This window comes from Camelus bactrianus, chromosome 29 (genome assembly GCF_048773025.1).
Source record: "Camelus bactrianus isolate YW-2024 breed Bactrian camel chromosome 29, ASM4877302v1, whole genome shotgun sequence".
Classification (NCBI taxonomy): domain Eukaryota; kingdom Metazoa; phylum Chordata; class Mammalia; order Artiodactyla; family Camelidae; genus Camelus; species Camelus bactrianus.
The window spans coordinates 18,656,422-18,676,124 of NC_133567.1; the positions used below are offsets into that span (position 1 = coordinate 18,656,422).

General features: G+C 35.2%; 1 long non-coding RNA gene across 1 annotated transcript; it reads left to right on the forward strand.

Annotated features, from left to right (window-relative positions):
• The first annotated feature begins 1,905 nt into the window (after positions 1–1,905).
• Positions 1,906–18,183, forward strand: LOC141575523 (uncharacterized). The gene is made up of 3 exons (XR_012503157.1): positions 1,906–1,989; positions 6,537–6,609; positions 16,172–18,183. It is a non-coding gene; the product is annotated as an uncharacterized LOC141575523 (long non-coding RNA).
• Positions 18,184–19,703: the final 1,520 nt, after the last annotated feature.

Sequence of the window (19,703 nt, forward strand, 5' to 3'; positions counted from 1 at the left end):
CAAGGACTAGAGGCAAATGAGGAAACATGTTTTTCTTCTATTAATAGGTCCTAGAAGCATAGTGGACATCCTCTTTATCCATTCATCTGTTGATGGACACTTAGGTTGTAAGTTCTGCTAGGAACGTTGGGGTGCACGGGTCTTTCGAATTAGTGTTCTGTTCTTGCTGTTGTTGTTCCACCCAGAGGTGGAATTGCTAGGTCATATGGTAGTTCTATTTTTAATTTTTTGACAAACCTCCATGCTGTTTTCCACAGTGAATGCACCAATTTACATTCCCATCAGCAGTGTGGGAGGGTTCCCTTTTCTCCACATCTTGCCAACATTTGTTATTTATGTTCTTTTTGATGATGTCCATTCTGACAGATGTGAGGTAGTTATCTCATTGTGGTTTTGACTTGCATTTCCCTGCTGATAGCGATGTTGAGCATCTCTTCATGTTGGCCATCTGCATCTCCTCTTTGGAAAAATATCTATTCAGTTCTTTTGCCCATTTTTGATTGGGATGTTTGTATTTTTGATGTTGAGTTTTATGAGCTGTTTATATATGTTGGATATTTATCCCTTATCAAGTATGTCATTTGCGAAGATTTTCTTCCATTCAAGGGTGTCTTTTCATTTCGTCACTGGTTTCCTTTTCTGTGCAAAAGCTTTTAAGTTTAATTAGGTCCTGCTTGCTTAATTCTGCTCTTATTTCCTTTGCTTTAGGAGGTGAATCCAAAAGATACTGCTGTGATTTATGTCAAAGAGTGTTCTGCCTATGTTTTCCTACAGGAGTATGATGGTAACCCAAAACTTTTAAAGAAGATAGAAATGTTCATTCTCTTAATTATGATGATAGCTTATACACACATCAAAACTTAAATTGTGAACTTTAAATCTGGATAATATATTAGACTTTAATTTTATATCGATGAAATTATAAAAAGCAAATAAGGAGAAAAGAAAAAGTATTCTTGCAGTATGGACTTGTCACATAGCAATATTTATTCCATTGCCTTCCAGAAATCTGCAAAGCTAAGTTTGGCATTATAATTTGCAACTCTAGACAATTGCAGGTGGTAGAAAGGACTTTCCTTTGTTAAGAGGTGGTAGTCAGAAGAATATAAAACATCTTTATCCCTCACTTTGCTTATCAAAACTCCATAAAAATACTATACTTGGAAATCCATTATTTTCTTCTTTGATGCTACAGACATAAACATGCCACCACCTGCAAATACACTGGCCTGTAAGAAAGAAAGTGACTAACAACACCAACATAGCAATAAATGCCATCAAAATTATTTGGATTTTTGCTTTACAGTTACTAATTTTTTTCAAGCACTATATTCAGAATTACCACCATATATCTCTTTTCTTTAACAGGCAAAGGATTCAGGACTATTATCCTTGTTTCAACAGATTTTCTTCAATTTGCTTTTCCTGTTTTTCTATAGCTCTTTTAGCGTGATGCTCATTCTATTTTCCTCCCTCTATGAAAGTTAGATTAACCTTGAAAAACTGATACTGAAAGCCAGTGAGTTATTATGTGAACTGAGTATCTGGTGTCAACACAGCTCCTTGTATTTGAAGCGTCACTTAATTAGTACAGACTTGTAGAGGTGGGAACATTTATCTTGAACTGTACAGAATCTGAATAGATCATTTGTCTAAGGTTATCACTTTTCAGGAGACAAAGTAGTTAATTAGCTAATTATTCAGTATGAAGGATAAAAGTCACTTCTGCTTTTATTGTATTTACTCTGATAATAAACAGAAAGTTTCAGTACTTAATGTTTATTCACTCTCTGGCAGCTCTCCTAAGTACCAAAAAATAGTTGCATTTAAAGTGCCAAAGATTTCCTGGCAGTAGAAGTCAAAAACTTCCAGTAAAGATCTTATATAACTTGATTTTTGGAGTAATTACACATCACTGGAGACATCTTGTAATTTTGCAGCTGAAATTGGCTCCAAGAGATTACCTGATCCAGCTGCCTAGTTTCCCAGGTGAGTCAACAGCAGCCCAGGTGGCTAGCGACTTATCCAAACCCAGTCTGAGCTATTTATATTATTTTTCTCTTTATGCAATTCTAGAATGTCTTAGTTTAGCATCTGAGCTAATAACTTACTAAATCAATACCACAGGGGAGCATAGTGAGTAACTTATTTTAAGATATGATATCTGTACTTTGACTACCCCAGGAAATAGAGGTGTATGATGACACAGACTGAAAAATAACTAACTCTCCCCAGTCTGTCTTCCAATATACACAATCCAATATTATAAATAAAGCTTCTACTTTCTCGAATGTTACCAAAGTAGACTCAGGATTTTAGTATCATCAGGCTCCTGAAAAGGTCATGGTCAGTTTCCACATACGTTATCCATTACCCACTTCCTTGTTCCAGCATCCAGTGAACGCTAAGTACAACACAAGATTACTTTCTGCTTGAATGGGAGAGGATCTAATTTAAGTTTTAAAAAGCTTGTAGCTGCTTCTGTGTAGAGGATAACTTGCAGGTGTGCCAAGAATCGAGATAAGGATGGTAAGTTAGGTATCTACTGCCTTACTTAGTGTGTTGTGAAGTGGAATATAGAGCAGTAGCAAAGAAGGGGCCATATCTGGATGGCATTTTGAATGTGACGTCGACGACTGAACATGAGAGGGAAGAAAAAGAGAGAGATTACGGATGGCTTCTAGGTTTGGGTCATGGATGGCTGAATGGATAATGGCCTAATTTACTGAAATAGAGAATATCAGGGAGGGTGGAAATAACGGATTTGGAGGAGGCCAATATAAAGAATTCCATCTCAGAAATAATAGATTTAAAATACAAACTGAATGAAAAGAAGTCAAGTAGGTAGAAAAGGTCAATGTTAAAAATAAAAACGTGGGATAATCAGTGAAATGTAAATGCACGAGAGAGCTGTGAGTTTCACGTTTATCGCAGGACTGAGAACTGCAGTCTGGGAGACGCCTCTCAGTTGGCTCTGAGGAACTGCTCCCAAGAGGCGAGGGGGCAGGTCAGCACATATGTGATTTTGGAGAAAGAGTACATGCAATCAAACACATGTCTCGGTAGAAGGTTACTGCTAGTCATGAGGCACAGATGTCTTAATTGATGATTTCAGTGCTCTTCTAAGTATAGGAAGATGTTAAGAATCTGGGCTCATAAAGTTTTCTCCTGAAAATATCTCACTATCTGAAGGCCTGTTCTACCAGTTTGCTGCCCTGAATTCCTGAATTCTCTGTCCTGAATTTCTTTCAATGTGTGTTGAAGGTCAGGGACTTCAGTGGTTAAAGACTCAGTTCTTTAGTTGGCATCAGCATATAAATGGTATTTAAACACAGGGACTAGAGGTTATCGCCTAGAGAGAGAAATTAGGTAAAACCATGACAGTCCAACAATTAGAGTCTGCGTGGGAAGAAATCAGCAGTAAGACTGAGAAAGAGCAGCAGGCAAGGTAGGAATAAAATCGGGGGGGATTTTCTGTCAGAAATAATAGATGGGCCATTGGGAAAATGCATAGCAAAACCACAACTGAGATACCACTTCACTTCCACTAGGATGGCTATAATTAAAAAGCGAGATAGTAACAAGTGTTGATAAAGATGCAGAGAAACTGGAGCCCTCATAAATTGCTTGTGAAAATGTAAAGTGATGCAACCACATTGGAAAAAAGAGTCAGGCAGTTTCTCAGCATGTTAAACATAAACATGTGACTAAGTAATTCCATTCATGTATACCCCAGAGAAACAAAAATATGTTTATGAGCAAGTGCTTCTTCCACTAAAATATGAGGGAAGGCAAGAATATGGATTTAGATTCAGGTTGGTTGGTAGATTTGCTGATGGAAAGATGAGAAATTTTCTGATGGTTATATTTTAATAATGTTTAGATATACTGTTTCTAATATAATTAAATATTAGACTAGATGGTTAACTAAAAGGATGAGGGAGGAAAAGGATTTCAGAGTAAGGAAGTATAAAATATTCCCTGTAGAGAATTAGAAAATTCAGTAAATGTGGTTGCTCCATTGAATTTGGGGGTCAGGACCTAAAACTACAATTGTCAGCACATATGTGAAAATTTCTCCTATAATGTTTGATTGCTGTCCTGTAAGTAGGTAATAAGTAAGCAAATAATTGGGTTCAAACATATTTGAAATCTTATTTTTCACATACTTTCACAATGGAGGAAGAAAAGAGCAAGTAAACATATGATATTCTGTGATGACTGTTCTGGACCATGGCAGGTAAGTAGGGAAAAGAAGGCATGAGATGCACAAAAATGGAAGAGTTACAGAGTCAACAGACATCTCAATGGGAAAATAAGAATTTTTGACATGAAATTATTTGAGAAAATGAGGTATATTAGGTGTTATATTCAGAGTAAGAGGATTTAAAGAAGCTATTTGAGGTCCTAAGATATTAGAAGTGGTAAGTCTAGGCTATCACTGTGAAGGTATGTGACCAAGGTGGAGCAGATAAAGCCCACCAAGGATGGAAGTCAAGAATGTGAATGGCCAAGGTGTTGGATAAATCATCCTGTATAGAGACTGAAATCACAAAAATTAATGCAAGAATGATGGGGGAAGAGTAAGTCAGCTTTAAAAATTTTAAGGTAATAAAGAGATAGTGAACTGGTTGACAAATGGTGGTCAGGAGGAAAGAGAGCAAGTGATACCATCTGATGACACAAAGAATCTGCATCTTTTGAAAGTGGAGATAGGATAAATTGTCTAGAAATGGCAATAAAAAACAAAAGAAACTCTCATTTCCTTTCTAGGGACTAAGGTTTTCCCAGAAATTTGCTAGTGATATATCTTCATTTCTAGAGAAATAGAAGAAAGTCTGGGGAAGGTACAGAATGAGGCATTAAATAGTTTGGGGTTATGATTTGGGTGATGATCAGTGACTGGACCTGGACTTTGGAACTCAATGAATGAGGTAAACATGATGCATTATATTTCTAAGCTAGAGAAAAATATTGATATAGAAGTATTTCTATTAAAGCTATTTTTAAAGAGTTAAAATGATTGATAAATAGCAATCTTCACTAGAAAATACATTCTGGAAAAATTATTTAGTGCTTTTTGATAGCTTCTGGCTATTTCTAACCAATTTGAGTTGAAATAATATGGACAATATGCACAGAAAAAGAGTTGGGGTTAAGAAAATATGTTTGAATAAAATACAACATAAGTGATTTTTTTAAAATGAATAACCTAAAACTTTTTAGCATCAGGGGCAGAAAGCAGAAGATTTATAATGAAAACAGCTTTGAACCAAAGTAAGCATTTCTGATAGGCAACTAGAGAATCATCAAGAAGTCATTACCTATGTTCAGTTTCTCGATCCTAATTACAGCAGCCTCATGGGTTGACAGCTGAATATTGACAGCATGGTTATTTACAACAGGAAAAATATCAGGATTGATTTTTGAGGAGGATAAACAAAAGACAATATTATAATTTTATGTTACTCATCTGAAAGACAAATGAAAAGAATAGATCTCATAATTGAAAAAAAAATCTTTAAAGATTTCCAAATTGTGGAACAGAGAATTATTCTTTTTTATGTCATAAGGAAATAGTCTGCCTCTAATGCCAAATAAGTTTGAATAAAACTAGCTGTTTTTCCCTTTCTTTTGTCTTATGAATAATTGTGCCTGTTTGCCCTGGACGATTCTATTTTTGCCTACTTTATAACACTGAGTGATCTATGATATATTTGATGTAGAAATTGTGATAGAATTTTAAGGACCATTGGTTGCACTGGGTTTTATATTTCTCTTATCTTTCAAAATTGTTACTATAATTCTCCACATATAGCAGATACTTAGTAAAAACTATTGACTGCTGAAACAATTTGAGTTTTATTAGTTATGAATTTTATCCAAGATAATTGCAATTAAATCAACTCAATTCAGCATATATTTATCAGAATCTCCTCCATACCAGTCACATCTCGGGTCAAGATACATAAGGGCTTTACATTTTCAAGGCAATTACATTCTAGCTGGGAAAAAGCTAATTAATAAGTAAAGAAACAAGCAAACAAAAAACATGGTTTCTCATTGTGGTGTGTATCAGGAAAGAAACAAAGTAATGGGAATAACCAGTGCAGGTCACCATTCAGAGATATCAAGAAAGGCTCCTTGGAAGAAGCACTATCTGAGCAGCCATTTGAATGAAGTAGAATGAGACATGGAAATTATCTTGGGGAAGAGTGCTTGGTCAGGAACAGATGCCAAAGGAGTGACATTTGCATATTTGAGAAACTGCAAAGTGGCTAATTGCCAGAACACTGTGATCAAAAGATACAGTAGAAGAGGATGAGGTCAGAGAGCTATCCCACATGGAGCCTTGAGAACAATATTAAGGAGTTTGGGATTTGTTCATATGTGATATGAAACACATATTGATTCTGTTTGGAGCAAGGAAATGACAGGCTCTGGTTTATATTTAAAATAGATCATCCTAACTTCTGTATGGAGAATAAATTGCAGGGAAAGTGGGCTCCAGGAGACAAAATGATAATCTATTGCAGAACACGAGGCAAGATGAGACGGCTTGAATCAGCCTGGTACCCAGAACAGAGGATGATGAGAAGCAGATCCAAGGTAAATATGTGGAAATCAGCATTGGTAGGACTTTCTTCCTAACTGGTATGAGACAGTCTGATAGGACCAAGTGTAACTTCAGGTGATTCGTCTGATAATAGATGAAAAGAAGATGGTGACAAAGAAAGAAAATGTTATGTCAAAAGTAAAAATTTACCAGTGAAAAACATTTTGTCAACATCACTAAGTAGTCTAGTTATTTGGGAAATAAAATTTAGTTAGTACACATTTTTGAGCACCTAAATTGTCAGACCAAGTACTATGTTAGGTTCTCACAGATGGAGATAAATGAAGCAATTCATACATAATTCATAAGGTAGTCTTAAACTGTCATACCTTTTAGAAGATTGAGATTTTTGGCTTTGGTTTACATAGAAGCCAGAAATAAAATCAATGTTGCTTCAGTCTTCTAACATAACTTCCATAAGTCTTAGCTGATCACTTATTCTCTGCACTTCTCTTCCAATAAAAGCAAGTGCACAGAGAGTTATTTGGCTTTGAATAGAAACTCCAACATAAACATATTTATGAACTGTTCTCTTTATAGTTTATTGATATAAATTATTGGTTTGCTTACCGTAGTGCCTAACCCCCAACCTAGTAAAAAGAAACAGAGATAATGAAAATAGAAAATTGCCTGTCTCCCATTCTACCTCTTTCTATGCCAAGCGTCCATTCAGCATTAGGTGGGAGGACCACCCTGTGTGTAATAATCTATACAGCATGGAGAAGCATGTAATACAGAGAACAGCAGTAATCTAAAACAATGTACACCCCAGATGCAGAACAAAACTGTGTCATTGAAGAAATTCAAAAAAATGGATTTCAATCTTCCTTAAAGAAAAGAGGCAGACTCCTCAAAATGTCACTTCAACCCTGGTGTTGCAAACTAGGACCCTTTTGGCTAAATCCAACTAGAGGCATGCTGGGTTTAGTTATCCATGTTTCTTTTTTAGTGATGTTTAACTGGTTGCCAATATTTGACAATCAAAAAGATTTTACATCTTTCTTTAAGTTAAAAAAAAAATGACAACCCTGGAGAAAAGATCTATATTCCTGTAAGACAGCTAGCAGGAGCTGATTAAATGTCATGTCTTTAAAGTTAGCAGTTTGTCACATTTCCAGATACTCACTGTTGTCGCCCAATTATTTAGACCAAAGGTCAGTTTTAAGTTGTCCAGATCGAGGCTGATGCACTCAGCTGTTTTTCCTTTGTTGCCACTCTTCTCCCAGAGGATAGATTGTGGAGTAATCCATCCTCCACACATCAGCATCAATTGGAATGATCTTTCTAAGTAGAAATCAGATTATATGATTCCTCTGTTTCAATGTCTCAAGTGATTTCACATTGTCCTTAGAATAAAGTCTGAACTGATTCAGGCTCTACCTGATTTTTAGAGCCAGGAATATTCTATCAATAAATATAATTCATCTGAATGTGGTATTCATTTTTGGTAAGTACTTCGTAAACCCTACTTAGAATACTTATTGGGTAATTTACTTCTAATACAAAAAATAGATGATTTCATATGATGGTCATATAATGTTACTTTTTGTTTGGTATATTTTATTATTTTTATTGAAGTGTATTTGATTTACAGTGTTGTGTTAGTTTCTGGTGTACAGCATAGTGATTAAGTATACATATATACAAATTATTTTTCATATTTTTTCATTATAGGGTGTTACAAGATATTGAATATTGTTCTCTGTGTTATACAGTAGGACATTGTTGGTTATTTTATATATACTAGTTTGTATCTGCTATCCCAAATTTCTAATTTATCCCTTCCCTCCCTTTACCTTTTGGTAAAATGTAGTTGGTTTTCTATGTCTGTGAGTCTATCTCTGGTTTGTAAATAGTTCATTTGTACTATTTTTTTTAGATTCCACATATAAGTGATATAACATGATATTTGTCTTTCTCTGTGTGACTGACTTCACCTAATATGATAATCTCCAGGTCCATCCATGTTGCTGCAAATGGCATTATTCCATTCTTTTTTATGACTGAGTAGTATTCCATTGTGTATATATACCACATCTTCTTTATCCATTCATCTGTTGATGGACACTTAAGTTGCTTCCATATCTTGACTATTGTAAATAGTGCTGCTATGAACATTGCTGCATGTATCTTTTTGACTTAGAGTTTTCTCTGGATATATGCCCAGGAGTGGGATTGCTGTATCATATGGTAACTTTATTTCTAGTTTTACAAGGACTTTCCATATAGTTGTCCATTGTGGTGGCACCAAATTACATTTTCATCAACACTGTAAAAGGGTTCCCTTTTCTCCACACCCATCAGCATTTATTGTTTGTGGACTTTTTAATGATGGCCATTCTGACAGGTGTGAGGTGATACCTCACCGTACTTTTGATTTGCATTTCTCTGGTAATTAATGATATTGAGGATCTTTTCATGTGCCTATTGGCCATTTGTATGTCTTCATTGGATAAATGTCTATTTAGGTCTTCTGCCCCTTTTTTTTTTTATTGTATTGTTTGGTTTTTTGTTATTGAGTTGTATGAGCTATTTGTATATTCTGGAAATTAAGCCCTTGTCAGTCACATCATTGTTTAGTATATTTTAAACAAATTTAGAAATCTACTTTTATTGGTGCTGTAAAGGGAATTGTTGTTTTATTTTAAATTATATAATCTAAAATATATTAATAGGGTCATTGGAAAAATTTCTAAAGTCATCCAAGAAGGTACTTATTTTTAATAAAGAGAAGTTCTTCATATGGAAAATAGTGAACTGTTGGAATGGAAATTACTAAATCCCCAAAGTAAATTATAACCTATCATTTGTTATTATTGTTATTGTTAAAATAGTCTCAAATTCAAGCTTGACATTTCAAGTATTGGCTGTAATTTCAACCATGTGATTTCCACTACAGGCAATTAATTGAATTGATATTTCCCAAAATAATTCCTTGGAAATGATCTAGTCTGACTTTTAAGGCCAGAGGTTGAGACGATAATATATTATTTTTCTTTATTTCTTTGTCAAAGCAAGAGCCCTAGTAAAAGGGGAACAGCTTTATTTTTTTCCTTCAAAGATGGGAGGTAATTATTTGGAAGAAATATAATTATTAGTTATGATTAGTTTTTTTTTCTTTTTCCCAGCCATCTGTTTCTTTCATGTATCTATCCAAATCTAAAGAAACAAATTTCCCATTAAGTAAGTACACATGAAGAAAGAGTAAAACAAGGTTTGGAAGCAGCAGAGTCTTAGGCATTTAATACATGTCAGTCAATGCGTCCTGTAAAAAGAATCTGTACTTATTCCATACATTCAGAATTTATACATTTTTCTTATCCTGACATTTTATCTATTAGCCTTACCATCTTACCAATAGCCATGGTACCTTTTTGCAACATTCTCCTGATATGTAATCACATAACGATAACAACTTTTATTCATCTTTAAAGTAGGAACAAACAATTGCCACCTGTCATATAGGATGGTTGTGAGGGTTTAGAAAAGATTCAGACAAAGGAATTCTGTAAACTACCCAGTAAGGAAAATATTATTGCTCTATGTATTTATCAAATTTATCATCTTTTTTAAAGATGCTTTGGAATAATAATCAAGCAACCAATATAAGCATGGCTTGTCTAATGGCTTTTTATATTTATTTTGCTTATTCTCTGAAAAAGTCCAGTTGAATTATCCTTCAAAATTCAATCATCTGAAAGACAGGGGGTAAAAAAGGAACTTTGGACACTATGTTCCAAAGCAAATCATCTGTACTGATATAGACAATAAATGCTTCCTTCATAATGTCCTTGGCTGCTGTGGCAGAATGCCTGAAATTCTTCTCTACATAATATGTAACTGATAGAAATATCTTTTTCTTATTCCTCTTTGTATGCATACCAATGAGAAAAAGTTATGTAATTTGGCAATGTCAAGGGTGAAAGGGTAAAGTAAAATATTAGACTCAAGAATTTTCTTTGTAATCTGGGATGTGTGTGTGTGTGTGTGTGTGTACACGCACACACATATAATCTTTAGGATACATATTTGAGACATGTTATAGTAGTATATAGACATATAATTTTTTTAGACCTTTGTTGTATTAATCCAGAGTCATGCGATATCCCATATCTATATAAATGTTGTATATATAGAATTATTTTGTGACTCCTGACATATCTGGGGCAAAGATCTAGAGAAATTGTGCAAGTAGGGTCCGTCTAAGGCCAAGTCTTCTGTAGATGACAGTGCAGCTTTACCAGTAATTCCAGTTCCCAGTTTTACTTCATTTTCTATCAAAACCCCCCAATATAAATAAGCCTCCTGCAGTGATAAAGCAAGAGTTATGAGTGCCAAAGAATTTAGAACCTTGTCACAGCTCTGTCACTAACATGCTGTGTGTCTGGTAGTAAATCACTTTTAAATATATAATCTTTTCCATATTTGTCATGTCAAGGATGGAAGATTTGAACCTGAAAATATTCTCTAAATTTTAACAGTTTTAATAATCTCTGATTAGATCTTGAATTTCTCTCTAGTTCTTAATTGAAGTATTTGTAATCTTCTTAAGGCTCAAGATATTCAACAATAGTTGTACCTGTTGTACAATTTGTCTTCCAATTACTACGTAGCTTTAGGACACCCTGAAGTCCAAAGACTTTCTCTGTAGTCCATGAGTAGCTGTAAAATTTCTGTAATTTCCTTCAGATTGTATTTCAAATGTTTTACATATGTGCTTTATTTTAGGGGGGAGGGTTTACACATTTCATCAGCCTTTCATTGGTGTGTATTGGAAGAGTTTTAGATTTTAGGTATCTAAACAGCTCAAACACAGCAATTTAATGCTAGTGATACTGTCTATAAATGACATCATGAGCATGTGGGGAATTTTTTTCTTTTAATTCAAAGCTATCTGGAACTGTCCTTGGTTCTAGACTAGATTGCTAATGTGAGATAATACTGCATTAAGGCTCTATCTTTTCAAAATTCTACAAAATAACATTTATTATTTTAACCAATAGTTACTAGGTATCTTATGTCTAGTAAACATTCTTCTAGATTACAGAGTGTCAATTTGAGAAACAGAAAGGCCAGTAGGGTTGGCTGGCAAACAGTGAGCAAGGAAAAGACTGGTACATGATGAGGTCAGAGAGAGAGGCAAAAGTCAAATTATATCAGGTATGGGAAGAAACTTGGATTTTCTTCCCTTGGCAGTAGAGAACCACTGGAAGGTTTTAAGAAAGGAGATTCTTAGATATTATTAATATTTTTAAGAGATCACTCTGCCTACTAGGGAGAATACATTTTATATAACCAAATATGGGGACAGAGAAAATATTTAGGAAGCAAACATAATAGTTCAGTCAACAGATGCTGTGGCTTGGTCTAAGTGACTAGAAGAGGAGATGGAGTGACAGTATATGAATATATCAGATCTATTTTTGAAGTAGGATAAATAGAGCTTGCTGATTGGTTAAAGATAGGAACTTAACTGGGATAACAGGGTATTAACAGCATTTTTACTTGGTTTACATGAAAATCCATGAAAATCAGGGATTTAGCTCTGAAATTAGAAAAGTCAACTTTTTCAGCAACTTCTACACAAGGTAACAGAAATTGAAATTAGATTTGAGTCCCTCCAACAATTACATAGAAAAGAACTTGTTTTCATGGTTTTTTTAAAACCTGAGGGTCTCTGAAATCCTTTCAAGGGATCCACAAAAAATTATTTTCATCATAATGCTAAGGTTTTCTTTGCCTTTTTAACTGTATTGATATTCGTACTGATAGTACAAAAGCAATGCGGAATAAAATTACTGGTGCCTTACCTCAAATCAAGTTAGTGGCAACAAAATATATTTATAATCATTGTATTCTTCACCATAAAATACTTACAATAAGAAATGCAAGTTTTATTTAAGAATGTCATTCAGGAAATCAACTGCAAGGAAAAAAATTGCAAAAAACACAAACACTTGGAGCTTAAACAATATGCTACTAAACAAGTGATGGATTACCAAAGAAATTAAAGAAAATTTTAAAAACCTGGAGAAAAATGAAAACACAACAATCCAAAGTGTAAGATGCAGAAAAAGCAGTTCTAAGAAGGAAGTTTAGAGTGATAAAAGCCCACCTCAGAAAAGAAGAAAAATCTTGTATAAATAACTTAACCTTACACCTAAAGGAAGTAGTAAAAAAAAAAAAAAAAAAGAATAAATGAAACACAAAGTCAGCAGAGGGAAAGAAATCTTGATTAGAGCAGAAATAAATGAAATAGAGACTTAAAATAGAAAAATCAATGAAACTAAGAGTTGGTTCTTTGAAAGGATAAACAAAATTGATAAACCTTTAGCCAAGCTCATGAAGAAAAAGAGAGGGGGCCCAAATAAATAAAATCAGAAGTGAAAAAGGAGAAGTTACAACTGACACCACAGAACTGCAAAGGATCATAAGAAATTACTACAAAGAATTAAATGCCAACAATATGGGCCACTAAGAAGAAATGGATAAATTCCTAGAAATGTGCAATCTCCCAAGACTGAACCAGGAAGAAATAGAAAATATAAACAGACCAACTACCAGTAATGAAATCAAATCAGTAATTTTAAAACTCCCAATAAAAAAAGTCCATGACCAGACAGCTTCACAGGTAAATAATGCCAAAAATTTAGAAAAGAGTTAACACCTATCCTTCTCAAAGTATTCCTAAAACTTGCAGAGGAAAGAACACTCTGAACTCATTCTATGAGGCCAGCATTGCCCTGATACCAAAACCAGACAAAGACACCACAAAATCAAAAATTACAAGTCTATAAATTTTTATAGAAACACAAAAGACACAAAATAGCCAAAACAATCTTGAGAAAGAAGAACAAACCAGAAGTATCATGCTTTTTGATTTCAAACTACGTTATGAAGCTACAGTTATCAAGATAGTATGGTACTGTCACAAAAACAGACACATACATGAATGGAAAAGAACAGAGAACCCAGAAATAAATCCACATATATATGGGCAACTAATCTATAACAAGGAAGCAAGAATATACAACGGTCAAAAGATACCATTTTCAGTAAATTGTGTTGGGAAAGCTAGACAGCTACATGCAAAAGAATCAAACTAGACTACTCTCTCACACCATGCACACATCATGCACAAAAGTTTAATTTATTTATTAAAGATTTAAATGTGAGAGTCAAAACCATAAAACTTCTACAAGAAAACATAGGCATTACACTCTTTGACATTGGTCTTAGTAATTTTTTTTGGATATTCCTCCTCAGGTAAAGGAAACAAAAACAAAAATAAACAAATGGGACAACATCAAACTAAAACTTTTCCACAGCAAAGGAAACTGTCAACAGAACAAAAGGTCACCTATTGAATGGGAGAGGATATTTACAAATGATATATACAAAGAACTTATACAATTCCACATAAAATTAAAACAAACAAGGATCTAAATAGACATTTTTCCAGAGAAGACATACAGATGGCCAACAGGCATATGAAAAGGTGCTCAACGTCCCTAATCATCAGGGAAATGCAAATCAAAACCACAAAGAGACATCAGTTCAACCCTGTGAGAATGGCCATTATCAAAATCACAACAAATAGCAAGTGTTGATGAGGATGTGGAGATAAGAAAACTTTTGTGCACTGTTGGTGGGAATGTTCATAGGCGCAGCCACTATGGAAAACACTATGGCGATTCCTAAAAAAAAATTAAAAATAGAACTACAGTACCACCCAGAATTCCATTCCTGGATATATACCCAAAGAATGCTAATTCAAAAAGATACACGCATCTCATCTCCATTGTAGCATTACTTACAAGTCAAGATATGGAAGCAACCTAAATGCCATCAATAAATGAATGGATAAAGAAGCTGTGATCCATACACACAATGAAATATTACTCAGCCATAAAAAAGGATGAAATCTTGCCATTTGTGACAATGTGGATAGGCCTGGAGGGGATTATGCTGAATGAAATAAGTCAGAGAAAGACAAATACTGTATCATTTCACTTATATATGGAATCTAAAAAAACAAAACAAATGATCAAACTTAACAAAACGGAGATACAGACAACAAAGAGTTGGTTGCCAGAAGGGTGGTTGGTAGGGGGAGGAGAGAAATAGGTGAGGGAGATTAGGAGGTACAAATTTCTACTTTCAAAATAAATGTCATGGGTATGAAATGTGCAGTTAGGGAATATAGTCAATAACTATGTAATATCTTTGTATGGTGACAGTATATAACTAGACTCACTAGTGGGATCATTTTGAACTACACAGAAATATCAAATCACTGTGTTGTATAACAGAACCTAGCATAATATCAGAGGTGAATTATATTTCAAAAACAAACAAGCAAACTCATAGGAAAAGAGATCAGATTTGTGGTTACCAGAGGTGGAGGGGGAGGGCGAGGGAATTAGATCAAGGCAGACTGATTCATTAATGATTTCCATCAAGACCACAAAAATAAATATACATATTTATTTAAACTCTGATAACTGCTAGGAGTTGAAACACTGAACACTACGCATGTATGTAACTGGAGACGTGATTTAGTCCAGGAAGGTTCAGGTAAAATCCAAAGGGTGACTGTGTAGGACCCAGTAGCCTTCCAAGCAGAGGGGGGAGGCTGTGAGTTGGTAGGCACGATGTTATTCCAGGAAACTGAAAGAAGGCCAGTGTGGCTGAGGTACAGAGAGAGGTGGAAAGAAGAAAGTAAGATGAAGAGGCAGACGTTGGCAGGCACCAGATCGTGCAGGGCTTTAAGCCATGTTATGAGTTCAGGTCTTTATCCAAATAATAATAGGAAGTCTTGAAGTGTTTAATATATAAGCAGAACAAGTAAATATAGACAGACAAGAAAGAGTGCGTAAAATTATTTCCAAAAATGTTAAGCAATAAAAGTCTTTAAATTTTTTTTCCAATTTTGAATTGGATTGTTTATTACTCCACTATTGTAATCCAGGCTAACCCTAGAGAAATTAGATAAAGCATGTGGAAAAAGGCCTTCATGTAAACATTTATTGAACAAATATGTTAACAAACATAGCTTTAGCACTTTCCAATGACCCTGGGTTCATAAAAAGCGCAGGCGCTCAGGATAAAAGGGTGAGTAAAACCGACAGAGCTCCTGCTTTCCAGGAGCTCACAGGATAAAAGGAAAATGAGGGAAAATTCTTGTGAATTCATGAACTCTTAGTGACAAGCAAGTATGATCAAAGCTAACTAATGAACTGGACAATCTTATCTGGACAGAATAGGTAACCTGGATACAGGAGCCAACCTGACCTAACTGCATTTGTTTTCAAAACATATCCATTTGACCGCATTGCCCTTGGATTCAGGCATTTGTCAACCACCACGTTGGAGGTTATCAATTATTAGGCTAATTCGTGTTAGCACATTGATCAGAGAAGTAATACGTCACATCAAATTCATCCTGAACCTTGATGCAAATTTTGATATAGCTCCAACCTAAGAAGACTTGTCCTACCTTGGTACAGAGAGTGAAAATTAAAAGAAAAATTTCGTTTCATTCTTTCTCCCCAGGACCATCTGAGCTTTGAGCCGGTTTTATGTACACTGAAGCACAAAAGACGCGTGGTCTCTAAGTGTCTCATCGCTGTTTATACTGAAACAGTGACAAAACCTGGAGGATAGAAATGTCAAGATGAACTTGAAAAAAAAAAGGAAAAGATAAACCTGGATAGTCAAGCCTTAGTGACCACCATAGACTAATTTCACATATGGAAGTAAAAGGTGTTTGTATATTAAATATTCCTCATTTTGGAGATTCAGTCTTGTTGCAATTGCATAATTGTATACTTGTGGCCACATAAAACCTTGGCTGACTGTTATATTTCATAATGCTAGTGATAGCCCTTCTACTAATATTGGTCATAGCATTTATCATTTGTCAAGTGCTCATTATATATTAGGAACTTCAGATATTAGTTTTAATCCTTATGATAATCTTAACAGAGTTGACATTACAATCGCTGTTTTTTTAGTTGAAGCAATCAACAGGACAGAAGAGAAGCCTAGAATTTGAATACAGAACTACACAACTTTCAAAATTGTGCCTTTTGTATTTTCAAAAAAAGACTTAGTCTGGAAATTGACACATTGTAAATTGACTATAACTCAATAAAATAAAATTTTGAAAAAGACAAAAAAAAGACAGTCTAAGTGAAGAGGATGTTGTTAAAACGGAAGCAGACATTTCATACAATGTTTCCACTTTCTGTAAAGTTGCCTTCTACACTTGCTCATGAGGATGCCTCGTTTGCCTGTGTGATAGATTGCAAAGATGGTCCAGATTTATTCACTCCCCCTATATCCACACCCTTTTCCATATTTTTTTGCAGTGCTTTCTCACTATGAGCAAGGGAACATCCTCTGCCCTTTGACATTCAATCATGAGTCTCATACAAGCTGAGACTTCTAACAGCCTTGCTCTTTGGGCTTGCTCACTCTTAGGGCCTTTGCTTTCATCATGAGAACAGTTCCGGCTGGTCTGCTAGAGGGTGAAAGACTGTGGAGCACAGCTGAGTCACCACTATTCCTCCAGCCCCCAGATATGTGAGTGTACCCAGTCGAGATCAGCAAAGCTGCCTAACTGGCAACCAACACACAAAAGATTTGTAGGCAATGAATTCAATGATGTGTGTCACTGCGGTTTTGTGATTGTTTCTAATATAGTATTAAAGTAATGAAGCATTATTGTGGCAATCAATAACTAAAACATCTAAAGTCAATTTGTGTAGAAAGAGAACTGTATCCTTAGAAGTCATCCATAGCATCATTTCTAGATTCAGCGATTCATGCATGTGATTTCCTTAAAGGTATGTCTCCCAGCATCATGGCCATGTCCTCTGAACAAACCTCACTAAGTCCAGACTCAGATTTTGAACCCATCTGAGCAAAATCTACATTTGGATGCCTAACTGGACAGCTTTAATTTAACATGCTCAAATCAGAACCCTTGTTTCCCCCACTCTTTCCCTAGTTTCCTGCATTTCAGTAAAATGGCACCATCATTAACTCGTTGACTGAGGACAGTCCTCTATGAGTCACTTTTGACTCCTTTTGTATGCAATCTGTGATCAAAACATTAGTAAGTCCTATTGGCTCTGTCTTTGATACACAATCCTCTCCTCTGCTGTCTTCTCTCACCTAGAGGACAACACTAGAATCCTAATTGGTATCCTAGCCTCCACTTTTGTCTTGATACAGTTAATTATCCTCACCACAAATAGATCAATTTTATTTAAGCTGTAAATTAGATCATATTACTTTACTGCTCAAAGCCCTTCATGGTCAAAATAAAATTCAGTGTCCTTAGTGTGGCCTGTGAGACACAACATGACCTCTTCCATCAATCCCCCTCCGTCTCTTCTCCTGTATCACTTACATCACTTACTGACCTGCCTGCCCTGCTTAGCTGTCAGGAGTCAGGATGCTGGCATTCTTGCTGTATGTCAAGTGTATACGCATCAAACTTGTTCTCACTTCTCAGGGCACTTACATTTGCAGTTTCCTCTTCCTAGAAAAAAAAGAAAAAACACTCAGATATTTGCCTCACTCATTCACTTAACTTCAATCAGGTCTCTGTTCAGAAGCACCTACTACTGAGAAGCATCCTCTGACGACTTTAATTAAAGTAACTACTCCTACCACATACACAGCATCTCCATTACTTTCAATTCCATTGCTTGTTTTTTCAACCTTCATACTCCATATTTCACTAAAATGTAAGCATCGTGAAGTCAGAGATTTTGTCTTGTTCAGGACAGTAGCTCCCAGGCCTAAAATAATGCACCTCTCATTACAGTTAATAAATAATAGATGAACAAATGAACAAATGTGTAAATATAGAAATTGCCCCAGTAGCTGCTACAACCCTCTCCATAAGAGATGCTCATCATGTCTGAGAAGGATCTGTGTCTTGGTTAATTGTGACGGGCTAGTCTAGCTCTTTTCTATGGCAACAGAACCAATACAAGGAACAAGTGAAAAAAGAAAATAAAATAAACAATTAGCTCCAATGGCACCCAGGTTAATTGTGTCTTCATGTCAGGGGCACTGGAAATTAGAGTCTGCCTTTGCAGGGCATGAACCTACACACAATAGGAGTTACAGATTCAAAGCTGTGGTTCTGTAATGCTTTAAGGTTTCCATGGGAACAACACAATTCTGTGTTCTGTTTAGAAGCTGAAAATATGTGGTGGCAAGAAAGCACCGCTATAACACACCACGTGAGGATGATTCAAAAGATGAAACTCTGTAAAAATTAATGATCAGAGAAGAATGTAGACCAGTAAATCAACAACCACATTATTAAAAACAGAGGATATGTAAGTGGCCACACATGGTCACACTGTAACAAGGCAAGAGTCATTGCACTCTTTAAGTCAGTTACACATTTAATCTGCACCGTGATGACTCACCGGAGGGAGCAACTCCTTCCGCTATGCCAACAGCCTTGTGGAAATGAAATCCTTCCTATATTCATACTTTCCATGGCATTTAATTAGCTGATAAGAAAATGGCTTAACAATGAGAACAGGTCCCTAAAATAAAACCATCCTAATGAGTTACCACCATCACATTTCCTTATAGGTAGAGTGGGCTTTGGAGATAATAAACTCTAAGGATGTAGAGATTTAGAGGACAGGTAACCATTCAGATGGAATAAAATTACTGTGCACTTGAACTTCAGTTAGTTGCTTCATCTTCTCAGGGTTTAGAAAAGAAAGAAAGAAAACAAAGCTTAGACCTTTGGCAGGTCACCACATGATTTGAGAAAGAAAATGCTAGTATATATACCTACAAAAGATCTTCATAAAAATTTTATGATTTCTGTAAGTTACCACAATTTGGGAGACTTCTGGTAAGGCTCAAAGAAGATTCAGAGAACCATAAAAAATACTACTAAAAATCTGCTGTTTGACAAGGATGTTTGCTGGCCCACAAATATTTTACAACCTTTTCTGAGGCTTACCAATATTTCAGAAACAAAGTACTGCTGATAGTAAAAGATGAAAAGACTATTTTTCTTTTAAAATTTTTTCTTGAGCTT